The sequence below is a fragment of the Rhipicephalus microplus genome, unplaced genomic scaffold (assembly GCF_043290135.1).
Source record: "Rhipicephalus microplus isolate Deutch F79 unplaced genomic scaffold, USDA_Rmic scaffold_24, whole genome shotgun sequence".
Classification (NCBI taxonomy): domain Eukaryota; kingdom Metazoa; phylum Arthropoda; class Arachnida; order Ixodida; family Ixodidae; genus Rhipicephalus; species Rhipicephalus microplus.
Genome location: NW_027464597.1, coordinates 6,927,094 through 6,945,707, shown reverse-complemented (window position 1 = coordinate 6,945,707; position 18,614 = coordinate 6,927,094). Strand labels below are relative to the sequence as shown.

Below are 18,614 nucleotides of genomic sequence, written 5' to 3'. Positions count from 1 at the left end.
AGTACTATTGCAGGAAAGTTAGCGCATAGCTTAACGAAATATTCGTGGCTAGTAAGAACGAGGGAGAAACACGGCAGATGACCGCATAGGCCACGAGGTGCCCTAGCTTGTCTCCTCTCATTTCTCTTTCTCGCTCTGACTGCCACTACCAATATTTAATTAGGCTGTTGCTGTTTTCAACGCAATTAAATGATTTATTTTGATTTTCGCAGAACCAATATAAAAAGGTAATGTGCCATGATGAAATGATACCAGTGTCTTCTGAATGTCCTGCTAATACTGTTACTTTTTGTGTTCCCTAAAATATCTAGTTTTTATCATGTGCATGTAAATTGCATGCCACCTAATGGCCACAGTGGTTATTCTTTGAGGCTGGGCTTACATTACCTTAGTGGTTGTTCACAATGTCAGAAAAAATACAAATATACCAAAACGTTCAGTCAAATCAACTTTCTGTATTGTTGTATTGTTTTATGAAAAGGAACTGCGAGTATATGACAGTAGAACATAATTCTAGAAAAAAAACCTTATTGCACAGCTTACGAGGCCTCGACTCTTTTATTATTTCAGGTCACTAGAATACCTTCATGCAGCTTTTTGCCAAGCTCCGCACAATTCCGATCTTTAAAAAAACCTAAAATATGCGTAGATTCATTTTGCTGTCATGGTGAAATAAGTTATTGTCTACGAATTCCGCTTTTTCATTCCCGCCTAATGTTATGGCTCTTTTTTGTTGTGAAGAGTGAACCTACACTACTGAAAAATTATTTTTATAAATGGGATGCATTTCAAGCGCCACCATTGGTGTGTTAGCAGGCTAACATTTCCACTCTCTTAAAATCTAGCGAAAGAACTTCAGGAATAATTAGCGCTGCGATGTCGTCTGTGAGATTTGCTTTCTTGTTTGTTTTCGCTCTGACAGTCATGACAAAGTAAGTAATGCTGCCATTTCGTCTAGCGTGTCATGCAAGTTTATGGTCATCTAAGTCATTGCTCTGAGAGAAAACTTCACAGAAAGGAAAGCACGAAGCCGTTTTAAAACAAAAGTTGGACACTCTAAATTGTATTAATAAGAAATTGAAGTTATAGGCTAATAATCAGACTAAACGTTTCCACCTAACATAAGTTTTATGGCATCCCACTACCCTTTAATGCCTTAAGCATTAAACTGCCGAACAAGTTAAGAATTGTTTTCATCTTTCGGATTTAAGTAGCAGCTTTTATATCGATGTGAAGTTAAATTATCTAAAACGTAAACTTTATGCATACTGTCACGTATGTCAAGAGTTGTTCATATGGCACAGAAGTGAAGACCTTGAAACAAAAACATACTTCTGAATTAGGTAACCTGACTGTGCCACATCTTCGGTGTTTACACACCAAATAAAAAGTATTGAAGATAGAATTTACGTCATAGGGAGGAAAGAACGAAAACGTTATAGCTGCAGCTGAGCTAATCAGGCTGCTTCTCCTGTTTGTGTTGTGTAGTCCCCGAGACAACAGACCATTATCATCATCATCATCATCATCAGCCTGACTACGTCCACTGCAGGACAAAGGCCTCTCCCATGTTCCGCCAGTTAACCCGGTCCTGTGCTTGCTGCTGCCAATTTATACCCGCAAACTTCTTAATCTCATCTGCCCACCTAACCTTCTGTCTCCCTCTAGCCCGCTTCCCTTCTCTGGGAATCAAGTCAGTTACCCTTAGTGACCAGCGGTTATCCTGTCTACGCGCTACATGCCCTGCCCATGTCCATTTCTTCATCTTGATTTCAGCTATGATATCCTTAACCCCCGTTTGTTCCCTAATCCACTCTGCTCTCTTCTTGTCTCTTAAGGTTACACCTACCATTTTTCTTTCCATTGCTCGCTGCGTCGTCCTCAATTTAAGCTGAACCCTCTTTGTAAGTCTCCAGGTTTCTGCTCCGTAGCTAAGTACCGGCAAGATACAGCTGTTATATACCTTCCTCTTGAGGGATAGTGGCAATCTACCTGTCATAATTTGAGAGTGCTTGCCGAATTATGACAGGTAGATTGCCACTATTATATTATATATATTATATATTAGACCATTATATAATATATTGTAAAAGATACACCGCATTGCGCAAAATTACATTAGATGCCATCTTCTGTAGGGCGAGATTGGAGTTAAACACCCCAAATGTCCTTTCTTTTCAAGCTTTGTTCCGCAGATTCAGGGACGAAAAAGTTGCCAATGCCTTGCAGGGTTTCAATAAAGCTTCAAAGCGATTCAGACTATAGAACAATTTACTACTTCCAAATACTTGTTTTGTTATTGCTTTCTTATTCATTTATTCATTGTTGTTGAAAAAATGTGCATCATTTTCTATATCCGTTATCTCTCATTGCCAATTTCTCATATTTTTGACTTTTATCCTTCTCATTAGTTTAAAAGACGCTAGCTAAATAATTACCAGTGCTTCCTTAGCCATACTCGGTTCTTCGCCAATCCATGAGCGTGATTGTGCGCCACAGATTCCACGTTCTTTCTGTTCCTCTTCGCCATCAGCTACAAAGCAATTGATTGCAGCATTAAAAACCTCAGACTAGAATGCGCTATATTTTACATGCTCAAAGCTAAATTCACCGTGAGTACTTGACAGCCGGCATTAAAGCCGTCACACCTTTCGCGACTTGTATTCTCGAATTTTTTCAAGTATATGGACACTCTCGGCTGGATTTTGCCCCCGGCGTCAGCTTCACCATCACTCACTGTATATGTATACTCATCTATAATTTATGAAAAAGACAAGACAAAAAATAATCTCGAAAAAGACTGCGGAGCGCGGAATGGAGTTCGGAACTTCAGCATCATGAGTGCGAGGCGTTTATCACTGAGCCACCGAGGAGCACGTCCTTCAACGTTCAAACGGCCAGCCATTTATATCTACCACTTAATGCTGGTAATGGGCATCTCGGGGGAAGGGGGGACTATCATGCTTTTAGCATTGCCAGCAAGATGGTCCAATGAGCGCGCGTAGCCACATCGTCACGACGTGGCGGAGTACGCTCTCATTTCCCACGTGCACTTTCCCCGCGGAGAGCAAGGGGTCGACGCTCACTCGCGTGCCCTGATGTCGGTGTGGGGAGTACCATACGTCTTGGCTGGCCTTCGGATTTCACCGGAACTATTCTGTTGTAGTTACCAGGCCCACAAAGGTCACTGCGATTGTTGCACAGTCTCCATTCACGAAAAGAGCTTGTTTCACAGACACAGCGATGTAACAAATGAGACGCTTCCTGGTGTTCATCTGTTGGTGAGAGTACGTTTCGTGCGTCATTTGTGCATCAGAAACGCGGGGAACGTTTCGATCTTCTGGCCATTTCGTGCGTGACCTTCCAATTTGTTGCTATTGCGTTTATTGCGTCGCCTATACGGCAAAGCTGTGTCTTTTTTCTGTAATGCGAATACTTGACGCCATGCAGAAAAATGTTAACATTTATTTGGGTTAAGAATGACCGGTGCTACTGGTGGCGACAATACCTTGGTAGGCTGAGGCGACGGACATCACCTCTGCTTACTCAGCCATACCATTCAAGGGAGTCACATGCCGACCAGCACATCGGAACTCGACGGAAGACCCGCTAAGCTTTTGCCCTCGCGAGAACTGCGGCTGCTCTTAGGCACTGCTTCGTTGCCAGAACGGGAACGCCACATGGAAGGTTGCGCCCTCCACGGATAGTTCGGAAGCAGCGTTGAGGCTTGGACACAAAAGACGCGACCTGCAACGGTCATTGCTGGAACTCCGTGAGGCCGCGTACTTCAAACTACACCGTGGACAGCTAAAGCCTTCCGGCCTCGTCGGACTTTACACATTCAGGTCCGGAACTGGACATCGCAGCCATGCGACATGAGCGATCTTCACTCTAGACTGTTTGAACTCTTTCATGTTCTTGTTCTTGTTGCCCTTCACTTGTGGACCATGTCCACTGTGGGGAATCAGCTTATAATTGAGTGGTCTTATAAAAAATTAATCTATCTTAGGGTAAAGAAACGTACAGATTGAAAACGTTACAACTTTTAGAATGAAACTCTGATGATCACTAATCTGTACTTACTATAAAGTTTTTGAATTATAATAGATAAAAAACCTTGATCAGAACCTAGCTTAAAAAGGAATTAAAAGGGAGAAGTTATGCGTATGTCGACAAAGAAGAATATTATGAGTTTGTTGATCTTTTCGTTTCATTCAGATAATTCCGCACTGCCTCGTGAACTTTCGCACTGGCAAACTCAGAAATAGAGGCTTCAAAGGACAGAATCACGGGCATGGATAAGTTTATTTCAAGAGCACGTAAAGGATTTTCTAACTTGAATCTGCGAGCTGTAGTAAATCATCTACATGTCAAAAAATAATGATCCATAGTTTCCGGCTCACCACAGAAAGCACACATTGAAGAAAGAGCCTGACCAGACCTGTGTTGGTAGAAATATAGTTTGGGCACCTTACAGCGCAGCCTGGTAATTGCGACTTTTAGTTTACGTGTGTCACAAGAGGATCAGCGCCAGGAATATAATAAGCGCCGATATACAGTCGAATTTGTGACTGATGTACCTGTGGAGCTTTTCATAATGGTACGCCTGCGAAATCGCGCAGCCGTTACATAAGCGGATGGTGGAAAACACGGTAAAATTTGTCCACTTATTGCTGACTTCGCTAAAGAATCGGCCATTTTGTTTAAGAGCAACCATTTATGGCCCGACACCCAAACTAATCTAACTTTTCTCGAATGGGGGGGAGGGGGTGGGAGGGTATTAATGCACGAAACGTCTTTATTATGTGCGATTCAGCACCAACCAACAGTGCAGCGCAGAGACAGAAAATCTGTAATTATAACAGCCGAAGAAATCCGCGTTTAACTTCTGTAGGGCCAGTACCCTTCCAGGAACTCAGCCACAAAAACGGGTACGAAATCAGGTAGTCGGAGCGAATAGGACCAATCCATGTTCGCGCTGAATATACCAACAGCTGACTTTTCGTCACTCTGTGATGCATCTGTAGCAATAATTACACTTGTTCTGTTGCTCTGCAAGTGTTCTTGCAATAAACCATCTAGAGTATGATGGGAGAGCAACTTTGCATTATTAGGAAAAATGTTGTCGAATTGAATATCCACATGGGGTGAATTATTGCTTGTCGGTCTTATATCGCTGATACGTACATTCAGCGGGTCCAGTAAACGTTGTACAAATATAATTTGTGGGGTGTGAAATTGTGGCCATCTTACACAAAAAAATAATTTCGGAAAGGATATAAATAGTGTCTTCGACGGCTGGAATGGCGGCTCATAAATTCTTAAAAATGTCTGAACGGCCGAGGTACGAAATCTGCACAAAAAAGAAAGAACTCTCGATTCTACGTTTAAAACGCAGATAGAAACTGTTTTAGGGAGACCAAGACATAAGCGTAGTGATTATTGTTCTAAAAAGAAAGGTCATTTTGTAGGCTGGGGCACCAGAGAAAAGCACGCATCCAAATTCCAGAATAGGACGAACATGCATTCAATATATATTTACTAGTGTATCTCTTCTCTTGCCTCTTGGGTAGTTGCTTATCCTACGTAACATGCCGACGGCTCATGCACCCTTTCCAGCTATGTATTGAATGTGTTGGTACCAATGTAGAGATTCATTATTAATTACCACAAGATATTTAATAGATTCCACCTGCGGTATGTCCTCCAATGGTAACGTAATGAGATGTGCGCGGGATATTTCAAGGGGAAGACAAGAAGAGCGCATTTACTCGGATTTAGTAAAAAGTAATTATGATCAAGCCAGTTTTCAAGGGTGTTAAGATAATATTGCAGGTGGTCGTATAACCTCCTAATGGTGTCTGTCGTGGCAAAGAAGGTGATATCGTCTGCATATACATAAGTTATTATGTCATAGTTATATGGATTGGTGCTCATTAACACAATAAATAACACAGCGGAAAGCACGGAGCCTTGCGGTGCTCCTCTTGTTTGTGTGTGCACAGTCAATGAAAAGCCGCCTTTGAAGAAATAGAACTTCCTGTCCAAAAGGAACTTGTGAATCCACGTTACTGTGTATGCCGAAAAACTGAGCGATTCCGTTCGATCTATCAGAATACCGCGCTCTACAGTATCGTATGCTTTGGCAATATCCAAAGTAACTAAAGCTGTATGTTTGTGGTCCCGCCGGGCTAGCAGTATAACTGTATACGACATTCTAAATCAACATGAGCATTCCATATGAAACACCCAGCCCTGAACCCGATTTGACAAGGACTTAGAATCAACTTTTTGTCAATAAATTTATTGATTCGAGTATAGATAATTCTCTCTATCAATTCCACCAGATTTTTTGTCAAGGCGATCGGCCTTATGTTGCCTAATTTGTACCTGCCGCCTTGTTTCTTCAGCAGCAGTATAATTTTAGCTAGTTTCTATTCTTGAGGTATCCAAAAGTTCTTCAACGAGTAGTCCACAACATTTAAAAGCCCAATAGGCAATTCTCGATGTAAAATTTTTAACATGAAATTTGTAATTCTATCTGGTCCAGGAGGAGCAATTTGTAAACAAAGTACAGTTTCAGTCAATTCAGATACGGAAATTTTGTAAATTCAAGCATAGATACCTGCATGTTGCGAATGGTTGTGAAATGTGTCCTAAAGCGACTTTCTAAACCTTTAGCTATCTCTTCCTTAGAAAGGCGGTTCAGCCCTAGACTTGTTTTGAAACATTTCTTCTCTTCTTCCTCGTGCCTGCTTTCCATGGGTCTTCATAAGGACCTTGCTTGCTTGCTTGCTTGTACGTAGCTTTAGCTCGTACCCACTGCGGGTGATTGGCCATTAATCCGGCGGTTAATGTAATAGGGAAAAAGGAAACACTTGAGCACTATAGTCGGAAAATAATTATTACTCCTATTTGTGAAAAAATTGCTACGTACCAGTGGCATGCAGATGACGATGAAGAGCATATGACTGCTCTTGTCGACACCGGCGATGAACTGTCTGTTACTACGAGTGCTTTTCGCCAAAAGCTCAAGAAGATTCTCCACCTGTGACCTCTCAGTTCGTCCGTGTTGCCGATGCAGAAACAGCATGTATCGCTGAAATGTGCTGCACTCGTGTATGCATCGTGGATAGACACGCACTGTTTCTCATCACCATCCTTCATAAATGCCCCCACGACGTAATCCTAGACATCGACTTCCTGTGCACGCATTCTGCCCTCATAGACTGTTCAACCAGCGCGCACTGTCTACACTTGCCCACTACAGAACCTCTTGCACAACGACTGACTTGCCTATGCACAACGGGACCTGCCGCCTCCCTCCACAAACACTCACCTATGTAGAGCTCGTCTCAATACCACCAGTTACCGACGGCGACTGTGTTCTAACCCCTATCACTGATGTCCTCCTCAACGGCTGCATACGTCACCGCACATCATTTTATCCGTCGCAGGGAGCTCCATGTGCTTCCCAGTTGTGAGGTTTAGTTCAACACCTTAAGTGCTGCCACGAAAGATCTCTTTGACGTTGGTCTGCACCTTGGAAAACAACGCAGTGGATGTTTTCATGATGGCCGCTCCTTTTGACCCCCTTCCTCAACATCAATCTGACACTTGCTCCGATAGTGCCATTAGGTCGATGATTACTTAAAATTTATTGCCGTAGCAGATTGACGAGCTCCACCAGGTTTCGCTGTCCTACATCAATGTTTTCGACCTCAGCGGCCGTTCATTGGGGAAAGCTACTGGTGTCACCCACCGCATAAACACAAGTAATGAGCACTCTGTTTATAAGCGTCCATATCGGGTGTCGGCGGCTGAGCGTCACATTATTCTAAATGGGGTCGACAAAATCCTTATCAAGCACATCATTGAGCCATCTTGCAGTCAATGGAATTCTCCTGTCGTGCTAGTTCACAAAAAAACGGCGCATAGCTTTTCTGTGTCTATTAGTGACACCTAAACAAAATTACCAGAAAATACCTGTATCCTATGCCATGACTGGGAACGCGAAGCGGACATCTACGAGAACGGACGTGATCGCATTAGGCTCTACAGTTTCCATCTGTTTTCCGGGTGTACCTCTTCAGCATCCGGAAAGGTTTTATATCACTGCATTCAAGACTTCAAGAGGAACAAGTGGATACCACAGTTTTGGACCTCAGGCCGATTTTCACGCCATCACGCTTCTGAGAAGCCTTCGATGCAGAAGCGGCAAATAAGGGAAGCGGCTGCTTTAACGCAGGAAATCGATGGCATCTCTGCAACAGACGGTGCCGACGGCGACCATCGCGAAAGCTGCGGCGGATGCCATGGCGGCGCAAGGCAATGCGACAAGGAGCATGACATCGATGTGGCCAGGTAATGTCTCTGGAGCCGATAGTGACGGCATAAGATACCAAGACGCCAATACACCGGTGCCAAGCAGCCAACCAAACTTTCGAACGCCCGTAGAAGGACATGTACGAAGCTCACCCGGTGACGAGGATGGCTTGAAAACGCTGCTGACGCTGCGTCAAAAGACAGCCTTGGCGTAAAGCAAGAAACTGAAGGCCAACTAGGCTTAAAACGAAGGCAACACCAGCCAGCCGCAACAATCGAAGGTGACACTCCCCGACAGATTGAAACCGTTCTTCCGGAAACTGCCACCGCTACGGAAAGAGAACTTTAAAGTGGTGATTCGGCCGCATAAGGGACTACCACTGAAAAACTTTACAAGCCAACAAGTCGCTGTAGCCGTGATAACAGCCTGCCGGGGCCAAGTAAGTGGGGACAAGTTCTTGCAACGCTTAAAGCCAGGGTCCAACATGTTTATTGTGTCGACGCCAGACCAAGCGACGGCGGACCCCATCCGTCGCATAACGGAGCTCAGCGTTCATGGAAGAAAGCACGCAGTTATGCATACTGGGCCACTGGAGAGGGCACTGGCAAAGTTGTAATACACCCCCTAACGCCCCTCACCGCTGCCGCAATGCTGCTTCCGAACCTACGAATCCACACGCAAAGAGTCTAGATCCTGAGAGCGCGAATGCTCGGCGATACCAAGACCACTGTCGTTACCTTCTACGAGCCATTAATACCACGATATGTATATTACATGGGTAGTGAGTTGCCGTGTTAGCCGGATAAGAGCACTCTTCAATTCTCGTACACGTGCCGGCAAACCAGACACCGCACAGACGTTTGCCCACAGCCTGGTCTGCCAGTTTGTCGAAAATGTGGCACGCAAGGAACCCAAGAAAACCACGATGGCCTTCGAACCTGCACCTCTTGGGGGGGGGGAGAATATATAGCAGGCGAAATTAATTGCAAAAGAAGGCTGGAAACCCAGATACGTTCCGTCATGTCCACAAAGACATCCAGCAAGAATCCTCGGAAAAACACAGCCAAGCAATCACCACCTCGACCAAGATGGCTCGTCTCGGACTGCTCGGATGGCTCGGAGGGCGAAGACGAGGAATGGCCCTCGCTGCACGCAGAAGTCAAGAAAAAACTCAGCAGTCAGCTCTGATCACGACCACCCAAGGGCCAAAGAAACCCAAGGTGACAACACGTTCCCTATCGCAATCAATATCGAGGAGAAGAGAGGCAGACGTGGGTACTCCCGACCCCAAACCCCACTCCTTGTGGCTCAACCATACGTCCAGGCTTTCAAAAACACTACGGAAAGCATCGACTATACAAAGGTGGGCTGTGTGGGGACGGCTTCTGCCAGGCCTCCCATAACATCAAATCCTGAGTACCAGAGAGTCTTGGCATAAAATCGCCTGCTCAAACAAACGCTAAGCGAAATAAAATAGGAAAATGGCTGCCTTAAGACGACAGAATAAAGCAACGGCTCAAGTAGAGCAACCGAAAGCCAAAAACACGGAAGTGAATATTCTTTCTCAAAATTCAAAGAATCGATGCTACAGCGAATGGTGTAGCAAATGCAAGCCATGCAAAATTCTCAGAAGCAGTTGCATAACGATTTCCAAACTTTAAAGAGCAAGTCGATGATCTTGCCACTAATAATAAACTACTAAACCGTAAGCGTGCCGCAGGTAGTCCAAGCGCTCTCACTCTTCGAACGGCCAGACAAAGTGTAGTCTCTGACTCTATGGATGCGGAGAGTGACACAAGCCATGACCACTAATCAAGCAAAAACAAACGACACCATTGAAATTTGGCAATGTAACTGTCGCAGTTTCCGAAATAAAGTGGTGGCCCTACAGTGCTACATCGACACGGCAATTATTAAACCGGACATTATATGCCTTCAAGAAATAGGCAAGGCCACTGTTTAATTGCGCGACTACTATACGCACTGCAATGGGAATTACCCGAAGATCACGACGGTGGCGCATGCATAGGAATTGCGTAGAATGTTAGGTACGCCTCTAGCAGTCAAACACATCACCATATAGTAGAGCTCCTTCTGACAGAGCGAGAACGAGCCAAAACCCTCATATATAATATCTATAGCCTACCTAAAGAGAGATGCACAGATTTTGTGCCTATGTTTACCCGCGCCATAAAACATCTAGAGAAGAAAGACAAAGTTATCATCTTGGGTGACTTTAATGCCCCACACTCAAACTGGGGCTACAAAAGAGATACACTTAAAAGAAAATTACTTGTTCATGCTGTAGAAAATGCAGGCCTACAGCTGGGAACGCTGCCATTTGCTCCTACTAGGACAGGGAATAGCGTAAGTAGCGATACGTGCCCAGGCCTTCCCTTTTCGCTAAATGTTCGCGATGGGCGCTGAAAATATTTAGAGGAAAACCTGAGGAGTAACCATTTTATCTTAAGCTTCTCCACCGCAACTCCCAAAATCAAATGCGCACTTGGTTACGCGTCTATAACAAACTGTCCATTATATCGCAAGTACCCCTTATCTTCAACCACGCCAGAAAACGTGGAAGAATGGGCACTGGGCCTTAAAAAGGCCTATGAAGCCTCTAGCAGGAAAACTACACTAACTATGGAAAACCCAGTGGTCGATTCGCACCTTCTACATTTGTGGGACTGTAGACGGGGACTAACCTAAAATGTAAACAGTAAAGCCTGAACAGGAAATTAAGAATAAGGATTGAAGAACTCCCAGACCAGACGAATGCATACTCGCGTAAACTGGAAAAGTGGGCCCAGTCTACTGATTCTTTAAGGGGAACCATATCGACATCGAAAACCTGGGGCATACTAAGAAGTATGCTCGATCCAGAAAATACAAAGACTGCTACTACAAGATCCCTCAAAACACTAACGGGCACGCACCAAGGCGACAACGCCAAATTGCTGCAGGATCTTAGAGAGCAGTACATCGGAACAAAAGATTCACAGCATGCTACATGCACATACGTAGGCATAGAAAATGACAGGCTACCTGTAACTAAGGCAGAAAATTTTGTGCCACACAAGCATTTAAGAGAAATTCAGCACCCGGGGAATATGGTACAACCACTTCCATGCTCCGCAATTTAAACGACGAGCAGCTTGAACGCTTAGTCAAATATTGCAACGAGCAGATCTGGGAGACTGGCACTTTCCACAACGGTGGATTGATGCCACCATTATACTTATTCTGAAAGCGGGCACAACTCACAGTCTGCAAAACTTACGTCCGCTATCCATCACCTCCTGCCTAGAGAAAATAGTTGAAAATGTCATTCATAAGAGGCTCATGAATTACATAGAAGACCATAGTCTGCTATCAGGCTGCATGTACGGTTTAGGAGATACCTATTCACTAAGTACACAATTCTTCGACTTAAGGAGGAGGTCGTGAGCAATATTCCTACGGGAGAGGAGCACATAGCTGTAGTGCTAGACCTAAACAGTGCTTTTCACATTATGTCGCCCACACTTATACTCGAAGAACTAGAAAAGGTAGAATGCGGAGAGAAAGTGTACAATTACATACGTTCCTTCCTCAAAGATAGCAAAGCCACGATAGAAATAGACCATGTCAGGTCTGTTTCCGGCGATCGTAAGCACTCCTTTAGTTGAGTTGTGAGGCACATAAACGATCCCGAGTGACTTGGTGGGCGATGCCCGCAGGGGCCAGGGCATCACGAGCATAGGCAGTCGATGAGGTGCGTCAGAATGGAGCATGGTGTCCATGCCTAAAGGCGGGTAATAACCAAATAGTAGGAAAAAAGGTGAAAATCTAGCTGTATCAAGACGTGAAGAGTCGTATGCGAAGGGAACGAAAGGGAAGCGGATCTCCCAATCCTTGGGATCCTTGGAAACATACACCGCTAACATGTTTGTCAGGGTATGGTTAAGACGTTCGGTGAGGCTGTTGGTTTGTGGGTGGTATGCTTTGGTGAACTTGTGGTGGGCAGAGCATGACCGCAGGTGCTCGTCGACTGCTTTAGATAGAGTACAGCGGCCGTGGTCGGTGATCAACTTACGTGAATCACCATCACGCAGAATGATGTCACGAAGAATGAAATCGGCTACATCAGTAGCGCAGCTGGTGGGGAGCGCTCGTGTAACGGCGTACCGCGTTGCATAGTCGGTTGCGATGACAATTCTCACAGGTCCCGTCAATCAGGGAGGCAATCGCTGGGCTAATTCCAAGGGCAAAGTATTGGCCCCCCGAGCTGCACCACGAAAGCGTGGACAATTTAGATGTGGTCTTATTTGGCATTCCAACGGACGTCGGCTGTGGTCCAAAGAACGGGTCACAGCCGAGAACTGATAAACAAAACAAAATTATATTCTCATTTATGTCAGATCAAACGATACACAAATATGCACACTCGACAATAGTTAGATACAATATGTCACCAATTAAACAACGTGCTACACGTACATTACAATCAGCCACACTCGAACCAACGGACACAAACAACTATACGCGCTGCAATGCAATCACATGCATCGAACAACCAAGACACCTAAAGACTAAAGAGTACGAAAACTTATTCAGTCCAAAGTTCTTGGAACAAAGTCTGAATGATACTCCTCCAAGAATCACTCACTCAAAGTCCAGCGCTGCTGTCGATCCGCTGTTCCCGAAGTTCTCTTCCAGGAACCTCGCGTCTTTAATTGGCCGCTCTTCAAGCACCAAACGTCGACGGTAACACGTCGGCTTCTCACGCGTTGCGATTGCAGGACGCGGCATCGCTCTCTGACGGTAGTCTCACACTCTTCTGCTTGTAGCACGAGTCTTCACCCCTCAGGTGGAAATCCTATTCATTATCTGCCTTGTGGCTAAGGACAAAAACTTCGCCGATACGATATGGCAAAATGACCCTACGCACACTTGCGCAAAACTTTCATCTTCTGCCTACACACACGGCCGCAAGCTCTGTTCTTCTCGTGATCTGCCTTCTCCGCTGCTTGCTTGAATACCTTTCGCACTAGATTCCAGGAAATTCTAATCATCTCGTCGGCGTGATGCACAGCCAAGGCTGGGAAAAGAGCGAGACGTTTTGAGGGCCGTCCGCGTCTTTTGACGCAACTCTGCATCACCGCGCCCCTTTCCTTCGAGAACCTCCCAGGGCTCGCTCTTCCGCCGATGTGAGGAGGTTGGTCGGCGAAACTACGCTTCCGAGGGTTGGGGGAGAGGCGGGGCCTCTGCGGATTCTTTGGATGGTTGTTTTCTTTTTTATCGTTGACCTTGAGGCGCTTCTCTGGCGCTTGGTCGCCAGCATTCGGCGGTGCGCCCTTTTTTTTTTGAGCGCTCGTTTGTGACAATGCCCTTCCCACTTTAAGGATATTATCTCGTAATATTCAAAACCACAAACAAGTGTGAACAGTCACCAGATGCTTGAAGCCTGCAGCATAGTCTGTCGCTCATGGCACGTCACATTCACAATAGAACACTCGATGCAATGTACATTATAATAAAATGTCAAATTAAATGCAATTTAACCACAGGTACATGAGTACAACACTCCATCAAACAATTCAAACAACTCGGACGTACAAAGGTTTGACTTTACAACAATTGTACAATACTATACATCTCGTTACCGAAACAAACATTTTGTCTCGCTTTACATACACCTGTGACACAGGATAACAACAATAATAACACATTGAGGCTCACCGCTGCAAACACATTTCGATTCGACCTCAGCACCTATCCTGTGTACTTCGAGCTGCGCTTGCGCCCTTTCTTGCGGTGCTCGCTCGATCTCTTCTTATTTTTCCTTGTTTCGTTCCGGCGAGCACTTCCGCTCGACGGTATCTGAGGCGGTGTCTCAGCCATCGTTGACACTTTCGACACCGTTAACTGGTCATAACGTTCAACTGATCTTGGCTGGTTATTCACCAGCTTCTTCACGTCATGACATTCAGCCTGGCTGGCCGACTCCGTCACCTTTTCACAGTTGGTCGGTTGAGGTCGCTGTGTCACAAGTCCAGCTGCACGGCACCTTCTCTCGTTCAACACGATCTTCTCCCGATTCACTGCCTTCTGTACCCGGGCTTCACCTTGAGCTCGGGTGAATTCCATCGCGGGATGCTCGTCCCCGGTATCTCACGATCCCGGTGTCGGTGAGGACTCCATCTTCGGGTCTTCTCCCAATCGTTCGGTATCGCTCGGCCCTCGCGCACCGTTGATGTTTTTGATAATGAGGTCGTACAGGGGGTCGTCATACATAGGGCAATAACCTCCCGCTGAAGTAAGGGGTTTTAACCTCAATCTCTGCTTCAGGATGCACTTGAATAGTGCAAGTAAATTAGGCAAACCGGGTTCGTTTTGCCTGTTAACTCATCTTCCCGCACCAAGTTCCTCCGCGCGATAACAGTGGAGCTGCCGGTGTCTTTTAGCACCGCAATCTTCTTGCCAACAACTTTTCCAGACAGCGTTGGCATTCCCTTTGTAACACTGGTTGGCTGTTTTGTCATTACAGCACCCACAAAAGGGAGTTTCTTTCCATTTTTCAACTCTACAAATTTGTCAGTGACGTCGTCATCATGGGCTTTTGGTGCCACCTGCACACAGGTGACATGTTGAGTTTGACTCGCTCCGTTACGACATGCGTGTGCCTTTTGCATGGTCTGACCAAATTTGAAACCTTTTACAACCATAGGGCTCATATTGCTAGTTAGACAGCTGTTAGCGTGATGACCCACTCGGTTACACAGAAAACATTGCAGAACACTCTCCGATGCACGCTTCTTTTGTTTGGGTGCAGATTTCTTCGAATCTTCGGGACACTTCTTCTTGACTTTGGCCAAATTTGTCCCACTTTGCGCTTCTAAGAATCGGTCAACCAATTCAAGCATGTCTTCAAGTGACTCAGCTTTCCTTTCTTTCAAACACAGCGACAGGCTTGGGGGCAACTAGTGAGAAATTGCTCTCTAATAAGGAGCTCTCTAAGCTCATCGTAGTCTTGTGCTGTCCCTGAAAGTTCGATTCATTTGTCAAAATAATGGCTAAGTCGGGTGGCATACTGCGTAGCCGTCTCACCATCAGCTGGCTTTCCCGCCCAAACTCTGTCCCAGAAACCTTCTACAGTAAATCTAAATCGCTTCAGTAAAGCAGCTTTCGCCTTTGCATAGTTTGCTGCATCGGTCGGCGTCAGCCTACCATACACACTGAGTGCTTCGCCACTCAAGCAGGTACTCAAAGCAGTTGCCCATTGATGTTCAGGTAAAATCTGGCTCCTTGCAATCGTCTTAAATGTGTGAAGGTACGCGTCAAGATCGTGCTTCCTTTTATCAAACGCTACGAGTAGATTGCTTGGCCTCTCTTTCTTCTTTCGCCCTCTCAGCTGCCAGCGTTTCTCTCTCTAGTTCCAAGTGCAATTGCTGCTCTTTTTCTTCTTTGAACCTCTCAGCTGCCAACCTCTCTCTCCCTCCCCATCTCAGCTGCTTTTTCTTCCTTGGCCCTCTCAGCTGCCAACCTCTCTCTCTCTAGCTCAGCTGCTTTTTCCACTTTGGCTCTTACAACCGCCAACCTTTCTCTTTGCAGCTCCACTACATTTTCTTCTTTTTCTTCTGGGTGACCCACTCCCGTAGTTTGGTGCCAGAAAGACCCATCTTCTCACCAAGAGCTACTAACTTCTCGTGATCCATGGTGTCTCGCAAATAAAACCTTGCCGCGTGCACAAAGTATCTGCCAACTCAGTCTATCGAAACACTCTCTGCACCCTCGTTAACGAGAACATTGAGCAACACACAAAAATCGTTCCGATAGCACTATCAACGACTCGAGGCTCTTTCTCATCACTTTGGACACACTGTGCACCAAAATGGTCCTGTCGCGGAGGCCACAGTAATTGTCACAGGTACTGTTAATAAGAGAGGCGGTTGCCAGGCTAATTCCAAGGGCCGAAGTATCGGCCCCCCGAAGTGCAGCACGAAAGCGTGGACAATTTAGAAGTGGTCTTTTTTGGCGCACCAGCGTACTCCGGCTATGGTTCAAAGAACGGGTCAGAGCCGAGAGCTGATAAACGAAACAACATTATATTCTCAATTATGGCAGATCAAACGATACACAAATATGCACACTCGACAATAGTTAGATACGATATGTCACCAATGAAACAACTTGCTACAAGTTCAGTACAATCAGCCACACTCGAAACAACGCACACAAACAACTTTACGCGCTGCAATGCGGTCACATGCGTCGAACAACCAAGACACCTAAAGACTGAAGAGTGCGAAAACTCATTCAGTCCAACGTCCTTGGAAGAAATTCTGAATGATACTCCTCCAAAATCACTCACTCAAAGTCCAGCGTTGTTGTCGATCCGCTGCCCCGAAGTTGTCTTCCAGGAATCTCGCGTCTTCGATTGGCCGCTCTCCAAGCACCAACTTCGCCGGTAACATGTCGGCTTCCCACGCGTTGCGATTGTAGGACGCGTCTTCGCACTCTGGCGGTAGTCTCACACTCTTCTGCTTGTAGCACGAGTCATCACCCCTTCGGTGGAAATCCTATTCATTACTTGCCTTGTGGCTAAGGACAAAAACTTCGCCGATACGATACGGCAAAATGACCCTACGCACACTTGCGCAAAACTTTCATCTTCTGCCTACACACACGGGCGCAAGCTTTCTTTTTTTCGTGATTTCCCTTCTCCTCTACTTGCTTGAATATCTTTCGCGCTAGGTTCCAGAAAATTCTAATCCTCTCGTCGGCGTAATGCACAGCCAAGGCTGCGGAAAGAGCGAGACGTTTCGAGGGCCGTCCGTGTCTTTTGACGCAACTCTGCATCACCGCGCCCCTTTCCTTCGAGAACCTCTCAGGGCTCGCTCTTCCCCTGATGTGAGGAGGTTGGTCGGCGAAACTACGCTTCCGAGGGTTGGGGGAGAGGCGGCGCCTCCGCGGATTCTTTGGATGGTTGTTTTCTTTTTGCACCCACCGCTGACACCCACCGCTGCACCCACCGCTGACACCCCTAGGTGTCCACCGGTGGGTGCATCATGAGGCTGGGCCAAAACGTCTGAGGAAAGATGCGCAGGAACAACGAGCAAAAGCTCATCAACATCAGGGCATTCGTTTTAGCGATGGAACATGTCGTTGCGAAGGACGAACATCTGTAAGGAGTGGTCAGGGTGTGGAGATTGCAGACCATTGATAATAGGACGCAAAGAAAAGTCGCTGCATTGTTCAGAAGCTATGTCAGTGAAGGCTCTAATTGAGAGAACGAGGGCTTCGTGTTCGTCTTCCATCATTTCAGAGGGTTTGACTGAGTAAGGGGACAAGCAGTCGGCATCTTTGTGAAGTTGTCCGGATTTATAGGATACGAAAAAAGTGTACTCTTATAAGCACAGAGCCAATGACCAAGGTTTCTGCTATGATTATTGAGCGAGGAGAGGCAGCAAAGCGCACGATGGTCCCTAATAACTGAGAATTGTCTGCCATACAGGTACGGTCGGAACTTTGCAATGACCCAGACGAGAGCTAAGCACTCGCGTTCATTGATTGAATAATCTTGTTTTGAGCGCGACAACAGCCGGTTTGCGTACGCGACGACGCGGTGCAAACCTTGTTGCTGTTGCATCAGCACTGCGCCTATGCTGTGGCCACTTGTATTGGTACGAAGCTCCACGGTGGCAGATGAGTCGAAGTGTGCCTGGACTGGTAGATTTGTGAGATTGGAAACGAGTAACGAGAAGATTCATTTGATTTGATTTGTGGGGTTTAACGTCCCAAAACCACCATATGATTATGAGAAACGCCGTAGTGGAGCGCCCTGGAAATTTCGACCATCTGGGGTTCTTTAACGTGCACCCAAATGAGTAACGAGAAGATGTTTGCTTGCTGTTGGCCACAGGTGAATGCGGCATTCGTTTTGAAGAGACAGGTTGGAGGACGGGTTCTCGACAAATTCTCGCACAATTCTCGACAAAATCACGGAAGCAGAAGCACAGAGCCAAGTCTCAGAAAACTTTGGACGTCCTTGGCTGAGCGGGTTGTGGAGAATCCGCGAACGTCTAGGATCTTCGCAGGGTCTGGTAGTACGCCTGCAGCGCGAGCGAGATGGCCGAGTACGCAACTTTGGCGTTGCCCAAAGTGACCTTTCGACAAGTTAAGCTCTAGGTTTGAACATCGGAAAACATCAATCACTGTAGACAGACGGGTAAGATGGTTGTAGATAGTCGAAAAAGCAAAATAACATTGTCAAGATAGCAGAGGCAATTGGACCACTTCATGCCTC

At 46.0% G+C, this 18,614-nt stretch overlaps 1 long non-coding RNA gene across 1 annotated transcript in view; it reads left to right on the top strand.

Annotated features, from left to right (window-relative positions):
• Window positions 1-801: 801 nt before the first annotated feature.
• Window positions 802-18,614, top strand: part of LOC142786486 (uncharacterized) — a 75,797-nt gene continuing 57,984 nt past the window's right edge. The window contains exon 1 of the long non-coding RNA XR_012889069.1: window positions 802-932. This is a non-coding gene — a long non-coding RNA (uncharacterized LOC142786486). The remainder of the gene's footprint in view (window positions 933-18,614) is intronic.